This window comes from Lepidothrix coronata, unplaced genomic scaffold, assembly GCF_001604755.1.
Source record: "Lepidothrix coronata isolate B3197 unplaced genomic scaffold, Lepidothrix_coronata-1.0 Scaffold28, whole genome shotgun sequence".
Lineage (NCBI taxonomy): Eukaryota > Metazoa > Chordata > Aves > Passeriformes > Pipridae > Lepidothrix > Lepidothrix coronata.
This window is the reverse complement of record NW_016690208.1, coordinates 535,791-545,302: the sequence shown is the minus strand read 5'-3', so window position 1 is coordinate 545,302 and position 9,512 is coordinate 535,791. Positions and strand designations below refer to the sequence as shown.

Sequence of the window (9,512 nt, the reverse complement as noted above, 5' to 3'; positions counted from 1 at the left end):
GCTGGACAAGCTCATTGCTCTTGACAAATCAAGTACCTTGGTTCACACCCCAGCACCATCTTACATGGCTTTATGGCCCTGAAGGTTTCAGTGCTGGCTACCAAGAGGTCTGTACTCCTCTGGCCTCTCCATGCTGATAAATGAGAACGGCACTAGGGAAGGGAAGGGATAATATCTCCCTGCTGGATGTCACCTTCCTTTTGGTGGCTTGCTAAACTCCATACTCATTTCTCTCTCCACTATTCTCAGGAACTTTTACTTGCCAAACTCCTTCAGGAGCTGGCGGTGCTGGGGGGTTTTCCTGGGCAGAGGTGGAGCAATCAATATATAAGCTGGGGTGCATATTTCCCAATGGAGAAAGCGCTGAACATTTAGGAATGCCCTGGTTGCCCCTTCGCTGTGCGTCACAGCCGCTTGCAGAAGAACCGGGTAGAATTCAGGACCAAGGAGAGCTCCAGCCGTGACGCTGAGGCTGCTCCTTTGCCGGCGCTGGCGAGAAAAGATTCGGTTTCACCGGTATCATCGAAAATGCCACCCTAGTAAGATAATTTGGGGTATTGTGGTGTCGCCCAGCTGACCCCATGACCCCACGTCCCTGCCATGTGGAGCTCTCCTGTGGAGGGCACTGGTGTACTTTCCCACTAACCAGCGTGCACAGAGAGAAACTCTGGCTCTCTGATGCTCCCTCATCTCCCAGAGGGATGTAAAAATTCTGTGCAAAACCCCAGTGACTTTAAAGGCAGGAAGCAGGCGAGAAATGTGGCATAACAGGCAGATTTTTTTTTCTGCCTTGCAGTCTTCTTCCAGTCCTGTTTCCTCTGTGCTTGGTGTCTGAATCTCTTTCAACCTTCACACCATATTGGTATGGATTACATGCCTCTATTAGTTATGTACCTTAATTCCCACTTTGGGACCTGCTTGCACTGTCTTGCAGCTTGCTCCATCTTACTCATCATTTCCAAATTAGCTGAACTTGATTGAGCCAGATCAGGCTGCAGCCCTCGTGCACCAAGGCAAAGAGAAATTAGTCGCTGCACTCCCTCCTCGGCAAACTCGTGCTTTTAAGAGCGTGGCTTTGTGCATCTGAATCGAGCAGAGGCCACGTCTCTCCTGATGCTTTGGTAAGACTTTAATAAGGTAAAAAAGTTCACAAAGCTGAAAGGCTGAGAGCAGCTCAGATGCATTTATTGTGTCGAGCCTTCCTTGCCTTGCCCTGTGTCTAGACAACACCTTAATAAAAGCAGCAGTGACTGGCAAGGCAGGGATTGTGTTGATATTCTGCTGCCAGAAGAAAACCAAACTAATGGCATTAATGTGGGTTCACATGGGTGTAACCAGAATTAAGAGCTCTGGACCCGTGAGTGCGGGTGCATTTGCTGCACATTGAATGCAAACGAGCGAAAAAAGTTGAACATAGACAAGGCTTGAGCTAAAAAGACAAACTGAGCTGAGCTGCACATTCACTTTGCCCCTGGATGCCAAGAAAGCTTGTCTGAAGATCTGCAGAAACAAGCCTTTCCCCCCCCCTCTTTTCCCAAGGAGTTGGAGTGTGCTGTAGAGTGCTTCCTCTTTTGTGCAGTGCTCCCATTTTTGTTCCTCTTCTGATTCCTTGTTTTATGTTTCATGCTTCTGAATTGCTGCAGTCATTCCCTTTTTCTGTCTTCCAGCAATTGTCAAGGAAATAAAAAAAAAGAAAAATCCCCCCAAACATTTTACAAACTAACTTTACTCAGCACCACGGACGCTTACCCCGGTGGAAACTCTCGAGCTTGTTTGCTTTATTTAAAGCTACTCCCTTGCACACATGATATAACTTCACAGATGCCTGGAGTCTATTTACCTCCTGGCTTGTTTATCTCGAAATGGCCAATGGAAGCTGCTCACATTTTTGTCTTGATAAGAATCCAATCATGGAAATTGATTGAACTTCTTCTTTGAGCTTTTCTCTCGCATTTACACTTTTCAACCGGCTTGAATTGTTTAATCTACAGTTAATTTAGAGACGTACAGCTGTGGCTCTGATATATCAGGAGATCAAGATAAATGGCTGGAGTGTTCTTATGAGCAAAAATCTCTCCAGATTCCAGTACATAAATCATTTGTTGTGAAATCGCTCATTGTCTTTAGGCAATGTCATAGTGAAAAATTCAATCTATTCATGAACAGAAAGTCAAGGGATTAGGAGTGGTTTGAAGGGAAAGATGTCACGTTAAAAAAAAAAAAAATAAAAAAAAGGAAAGATTTATCTCTTAATGCTCCCCTAACACAACTTCCCTGCCCTTGTTTTGCAGTGTGGACTCTTGAATTCAATTTCCCACTCTTTGTCTGCAAACTGCAGTCAATAGGAAACGATGAAGATGTCCCCAGGGGAAGAGGGGTGTCTTTGTTTGTATTAATTCAGGAACATTTTCTCTCTCCTTATTCCCTGAAGCAACAGAGGAAAGCTGGAAAGTGGCTCACTGATGATTTCTTACTGAGGGTCAGCCTGTGATCCCTGTGCTTCCAGAGAGAAATTATTTACTGCAGGCTGGGCTCTTTCTGCAGAGCTCAGGGAAGGGCTGGGTAAAATTCAGGCCCCAGAAGAGACTTTTGAAACCTTGATAGACAAGAGTGTGCCCAGTTTTTCACCTGTTCCTCTCATACATAAAATGTCTCCTTTCACTTGAGTTACAACCTTCCACCTTGACCATGTTGAGAAGGTGAGGGATCATTGTCAGTAATGGAGGGGTTATTTCCTGGAGGACAGCTGGGAAACTGGGGAGTTCAAAAGATACAAACAGCATTGTAGAAGCATCTGTGTGAATGAAATAGAATAGCCCCCCAAAATGCCCCCAGAATAAAGTTAAGGAGGAAATGGAACCACCCAGGACTTCCAGATGGGAGCGACTTGTAGAAGTTTGCATCCAGATTCAAATTTCTCAAGTGGGAATTCTTAACTCTGAATCACATGTGAATCTAAAGGCTGAGGATACCCAAGTTCAAACCAGACCAGGTCTCTGGACTTGGAGCTTGTTAGAGAAATGATGGGCATAAACACTCAAGACCAACATCTTTTCCTGTTCCAGACTATGTTGCATGAGACAGAAGGTTGATGTTTTATCTCTTGTAGTGTTCACAACAAGCTCTTTTCAAAGAAGTGACAAGGGCTCACAGCCTCCTAGAGCCAAAAGGTGATGGGGTGTCCCTGTGGCACCAAGGCCACCTTTATGAAGATTTTTGTATATATTTACATGGCCTAAATTCCATCTAAGCCTTTATGACTTCCTTATTGGCTGATTTTAGACCTTCATTTATCCCTAGTCAATAAGGAAACATTCAGCTTAGGGACTTAAAGATTTAGGTAGAATTTAGGCCATCTGAACATGTCCCTTTGAGCCTTTGTGCTAATTCTAAAGGCTCCATTTTCTTTTCCTGTCCTTCGCTCAGATGAATTAATGGATCTATTGCTCACTTCCCCTTTACTTTCTCCTCTCCCTTCCCACTCTTCTGTCCTCAGCTTTGTATCACAGTTTGGAATGCTCCACAGACATGGCAAAAGAGTGTTTGCTATTTATCAGCCCAAATCCACAGCCTCATGTAAAAGAATGTTTATTTATTCTGAGTAATTCAGCCTCTGGAGTCCTTCAAACATTAAAGTTTTAATACTTCTCACCTGGAACAGCTGAGCTGGCCAGGAGAGACCAAGCTTTGATGGGAATACTCGATATAAATTTCTAGCTAAGCAAAGCAGTAATGTTGCTGCACACAGGATGAAAATCCCAGCCTGGAGGAGCATGCATGTGAAATTGTGAATCATTTAATAGCCCCGATGAAAAAACCTCTCCAGGAGTGAGAAGCTTTTTGCTTGCCACGGAAAAAATATTCAAGATCCCTGTTAAAAGGCACCTACTCTTTTTTTGTTTGTTTGTTTGCTCTGCGTGAAAATCAGCGGGTGAGTTCCCTTGCCCTGAAGTGGCTCCATCACCCAGGCACAGCGATTTACTCTGAAGCAGAAGCAAAGCCACTGCTCTGCTTGGCTACTGTGGGCAATGTCAAATGCAACAGGGAGCCTGAAGCCAGCTAATTTCAGCCTAACCTAAGGCAACAGTCAATGTGACTGCTCTGTGCTCCAGCTGCTTCCCAGCTTTAATCCGTTTAATTTGGCAAAGTGGTGCTAATGAGATTTCATTGACAGGAGGGCCCACACCAGCACTGAGGGTCTCCAGGGGGGATGCTGAGGCAGGTGCCTGAGCTCCTTGGGAAATGCAGGTCTAAGCGTTTCAAAATATTCCACAAGTCCCCAGCTTCCAGAGGAGGCTTTATAAATGTGTTTATTATACAGGTACATGGTTATTAAACTGGGATTTTATGGCTACTTCAGCAGATACAAAGCGCAACAAGATTCCATCTCTAATAAGTAATAAATATGGGTCTCTTGGCACTGCTTTGCCCTGTCACCTACAAACCAGGTTTATCCCAGTTTTGAAGACCTGGAACTCTGAACAGTTGACAAAAACATGGTTTAAATACTAACTTTCATGTCTGAACCTATTCTCTGAACCCAACCCAGAGCTGAGGGATCAGTGACTAATGAGTGGGTTGTACAAGGTGGTCCTCACACTGTGCAAATGACATCTGAGAGCAATGAACACATCTGTCCTGAAATGATTTTGAGAATCCCAGCAGAACATGTCAAACTAACCAAAAAATCAAGTTATGGTACCTGAGAAACGTGGGGTGGGAGAAATGTAGAAAAATTAATCCTTTTTTTTTCCCATTTGATGGAGGCAGTTTTAGGTGTATGATGGGTTTGCATGGTGGGTGTTTGTTCATCTGATGCTCAAAAACCTTTTAGACCTCCTCATGTATTTGCTTGATTACTTCACTGTCTTCAAAATTGTAGCATTTTTCCCACATCTGAAATTAATTTGATTTGTTATTATTCTTCCCCAGTACGTAAAATTGAACAACATCTTCTTTCTAATGACCCCTTATAAATTGAAATACTGTTATCACGTTCCCCATTTAGTCTTCTCATTCTTGGACTGAACAAACCCGATTCTTTCAGTCTTTCTTAAATCACATTTTCAAAACATCTAATCATTCTTGTTGTTCTCTTCTGGACTCATTCCAGCTTGTCTACATCCTTCTTGTGGGTTGGTGCCCAGAAGTGTGCACAATATTCCAGCTGAGATCTGACCAGTAGCAAATAGAGCGGAATAATTACCTCCTGTGCCTTTCAGATGACACTCTTGTTAATGCTATTCCAAAATGAGATATGGCTCCCCCCCCCTTTTTTTTTTCTTTTATCCCCCACAAGGACATCAGATTGTTGACTGAGTTTGTGATGCACACCAAAGCCCAGATGGTTTCCAAGAACGTTGCCTCGTTCTTCCCTGTGATGCCCCTTGGATGGGAATCCCGATGTCTCCCAAACCCAACAGAAGGTGGCTTTGCAGCCAGGACACAGCAACACAGACCATGAAGTGTGAACTACTGCTTTGACTTGTCTCCATTTACAATGTGCATCCTAAAACTGTTGTCCCTTCCTATTAGCTTAAGCAGTGCTGACAGCTCAATTCTCCTTGGAGGATCCTCCAGTCCCTCTCTCTCTTCCTCAACCTTTGCTGTGCTCCTTCTAAGAAAGATGGAAGGGCAGGGAGAAAAGGTACATGAATTTCAGTACTAATAGAGTATTGCCTTGCTGGGTTATCTTTGATCCTGAGAGTGACACACAGTATCTTTCCCAAGGCCACATTCTGAGACATTTTTAACAAGGAAGAAGCAAGTTCTGAATATAGTGACACTAGACCTTGTCTGACAAAAACATCAATATCAGTGCATAATTAATGCAGGATCCACGGTAACGTGGACTGAATAGGGACAGAGTACTTTCAAAAATCAATTTGCTACCTGAATTACAAACACTACCGATTAAACCTGACAAGGCAAAACTCAAACAGGGGGAAAAAAAAAGAAAAGAAATTAAAGAGCCCATAAGCCAGTGTGCTGGAACGTGGTGCTGGGCCACAGTCCCCAGCCCCCTCTTCTTTTTTTTTTTTTTTCCAATCTGTTACACAAACAATCTCATTCACACAGGCAAGGGCCAAGCACCGAAGTGGACTGCACATGGGTCTTCTCTCCATCCTTTCTCAGTTTGATAGAACCCCCATGAACAGCAGTCAGACCCTTTGTGCACCCCTGGTTGCTCACGTGCAGGATCCCAGCTTTGCCCAATGTCCTGCCCATCTCCACTGCTGGATGACCACAACCTGCAGCCAAACCATTTTCAATATCAGCAGTGCTCTTCCCTTCCTTGCAGCACCTAAAGGATGATCCAGCTCAGGGCTGGGGGGCCACTGTGGCATTGAAATTGTTTGAAATTGAAATGTTTTCCATCAAACAGTGCTTTAAGATTAATGGTCCTGACCCTACGGATTTGATTGCATCTGACAAACTATGCCCAGTGGTCAGGGTTTGGCACTCTCACTCCCACGGCCTGGGTTTCATTCTTGGTCTTAAAATTTCAGGGGAGACCTTCTTGCTGTCTAAAATTACCTGAAAGGAGGTTCTAGTCAGGTGAGGGTCATCCTCTTCTCCCAAACAACCAGTGACAGGACAAGAGGAAACAGCCTCAAGCTGTGCCAGGGGAGGTTCAGGTTGGACATCAGGAGGAATTTCTTCACTGAAGGGGTTGTCAGGCTTTGGAAGGGGCTGCTCAGGGAGGTGATGGAGTTCACCATCCCTAGAGGTGTCCAGGAAATGTCCAGGATGTGGCATTCAGTGCTCTAGTTTAGTTGTCAAAGTGATGACGGGTCAAAGGTTGGATGTGATGATCTTAAAGGTCTTTTCCAACCTAAATGATTCTGTGGTTCTGTGCCTTCTCCTCTTTTTCTTACATCTTTGCATTTAAGCAGCTTTGAAGAACTTCCTGTAAAACTCAGTGACTGCAACTGGTCCAGCTGGAAAAAAAGGGCCCTTCTGGCCCAGAACCCCTGCTGACAGACTCCCTCTGCACACCCAGATACCTTCTTGCCACTGTTTGCTGCGTGCAGGAAGGATTTTGACAGTGTCATCTCAAATTTGCAGCTGCAATTCGAACAGCAGCAGCGTTTGCCTTGTCCTAACCCCTTTCTGATGAGATTCATTATTGCAAAGCTGGTGGCCCAACTGCTCCTGTTAACCCTCTCAGTGCCACAGGCCATGTGCAGACAGGCTCACTGAGACCCTCTGCACTCTGGGGGGGCAGCTCTTGCCTGCTAAAGCAGCCTCTGAAGGGAGGTGAATTAGGTGACTCTGCGTTCTGGTGCTCTCCAATTAGCCTGGTCCTTGCAGCTCAGCTGCTGGGGTCAGAGCACTGCTCCCACCTCGTGCCTGACGTGCAGATGAGGCTGACAGTGCTGCCCATATTTACTCTGGTGCATCCTCCTCTCTCAGCCCACACCAACATTTCCTGGAGAACTACAGAGCATACCCAGGGCACTGAAATGGTTAAACAACTTATTTGTCTCTGCTTGCTTCCCAAGTTCTCCCTTGGAGCTCAGTCACTGCCATATGTTATATTACAGAGCATGAGAAATCAGACTGAGGTGGCAATTTTAACACCCTTTATTCATACATCCTATTTTTACACTGATAGATGTAAGATATGCAAAGTGTAATTCCCAGCTGAAGCAGACTCAGCACACAGTTCCTGCTGCCTCAGCCAGGGATGGAGGAGGCCCAGCCAGGAGAGCTGGGGACGGGCAGCCCTGCAGGCAGAGCGAGCCCTGCTGCTGCCTGGGAGGCTCTGCTTGGGTGCTGCCTGTCCCTTTCCCACTGCTCTGTGAGCACATCTTGTCTGCCACAGGTGGCCAACAGCTTGAGGTTTGCTGGTGCCTTCAGCTGGGAAGTGGCACCTCCTGGCACCAGTGTGATGGCAATGGCACAGGGAAAGGCACTGGCTGGTCCAGCTGCCCCCAGGCAGTTCCAGCTGTGGAGGTCTCAGAGGTATTAGCAGAGCACTGGGATGTAAAGCAGTGGCATTTCCCTTCTTCTGCCTGTTACTGAGGTCAGCCTGTTACTGAGGTCATTCCTCTGTTTTCTTTGCCCAGGAAGAGTGCAATTTGCTGGAGGTTTTGCACTTTGAGAAGCTGCCTGGGTCTTAAGGAGAGAGAGAAGTCAAAATTAAAGTTTTGCTCTGTTATGGGTACAAAGAGAGCACTCTGAGGTGAGGCTGTTAGTGGCCTTTGCTACTGCAGATACAGCTGCTGGGAAGAGCTCAAGGTTTACAGGCCAGACATATGAGTCAAGGACTCATGGATTCCTGAGTGAGAGTCCTGAACATGGACAGCAGTGTCCTCCTCCCCTCTCGTGGGCAGTGCCACCTGCTTTTCATGCCCCAGGGCTCTCTGATCCAGTGAAATCCCTGCTCTGCAATGTGCCTTTTACAGGAACGAGTTAAAAGGATAAAAAAGAAACATTTCAAAGTTTAATTTGAAGCACCATGTGACTGCAGAGCAGATTTACATGAACGTCTGAAGCAAGGAATTTTGGAAAGACAGTGGGGGTGGGAGCAGAGGAGACCACAATTATAGCAGAGCCCTGACACAGATGCTGAGGCAGATGCAGGTGGGCCAGCAAGGAGGCAGAGCAAAAAGGGGACAGTGGGGAACTTCCTGGCACAAGGGAGAAGCAGGTGTGTCTGGAAACTGAGAATGGGGATGGCAGGGGGACATTTTCTTCTCTGAGATCTGTGCTGGGAATGAAGATCCTCCCTCCTCTCCGTGAGTGCCAGAGGTGTTCCCTGACAGCACAGAGCTGAGGTGCCAGTCTCGTGGGAGCAAGTTGGGGAAGGCTCTGTGAGAAATGGGCTAAAGGGAGTCTGGTCCCAGGTGTTTGTCTCTTGGACTCACTCCTGACTCTTCCTGAGATGGTGCATTTGCTGCATCCCTGATCTGTGAGCATGCTCTGCTGGCTAATCAAGGGCTGAGGTTCATCAACAGCACTTTCTCCTTTACCTGACAACTTATTTTCATGAAACACATCAAAACCTCATATTCTCAACCACTCTGACAAAAAGACAGCCCAAGACAGCAGACACAAGACTCTTTCCATTTGGAAATCGGTCTGGCAATGAAAGGCAGGTGTCAGATTTGTAAAATAAAGCCTGGGCAGAGGCACTCAGTGCACAAGGAGGGCACCACAGGACTTCAGTCTGGAATTATCATGAGAGCTTTGCTACAGCTGACAGAACTTTTGCTGGCCTTGGGCTGCTGGGCATAAGGGAAATGAGAGGAGAAAAATCAAGCTGCCTGCCAGGCTGAGACTTTGTGGCACTGAGTGTATTCATCCTGTATGAATGCTCACCTATGTACAGGCAGCAGTGTGTGTAAATAAAGAGGCACAGCTGCAACACAGCCAAGTATGTGTGTGCTTATGTTTGCATTTGTAGACATACACAGGAACTGTTATGTCTTGTGGAGATGGAGAAACTCCAATCCCTAATTCAAACCACAGAACAGCAAAATCTTTTCCTTAACACTTAATTTAAT

General features: G+C 46.0%; 1 long non-coding RNA gene across 1 annotated transcript; it reads left to right on the top strand.

Annotated features, from left to right (window-relative positions):
* Nucleotides 1-435: 435 nt before the first annotated feature.
* On the top strand, nucleotides 436-2,675 carry LOC108494922. The gene is made up of 3 exons (XR_001873986.1): nucleotides 436-539; nucleotides 935-1,121; nucleotides 2,292-2,675. It is a non-coding gene; the product is annotated as an uncharacterized LOC108494922 (long non-coding RNA).
* The last annotated feature ends 6,837 nt before the right edge of the window (nucleotides 2,676-9,512 follow it).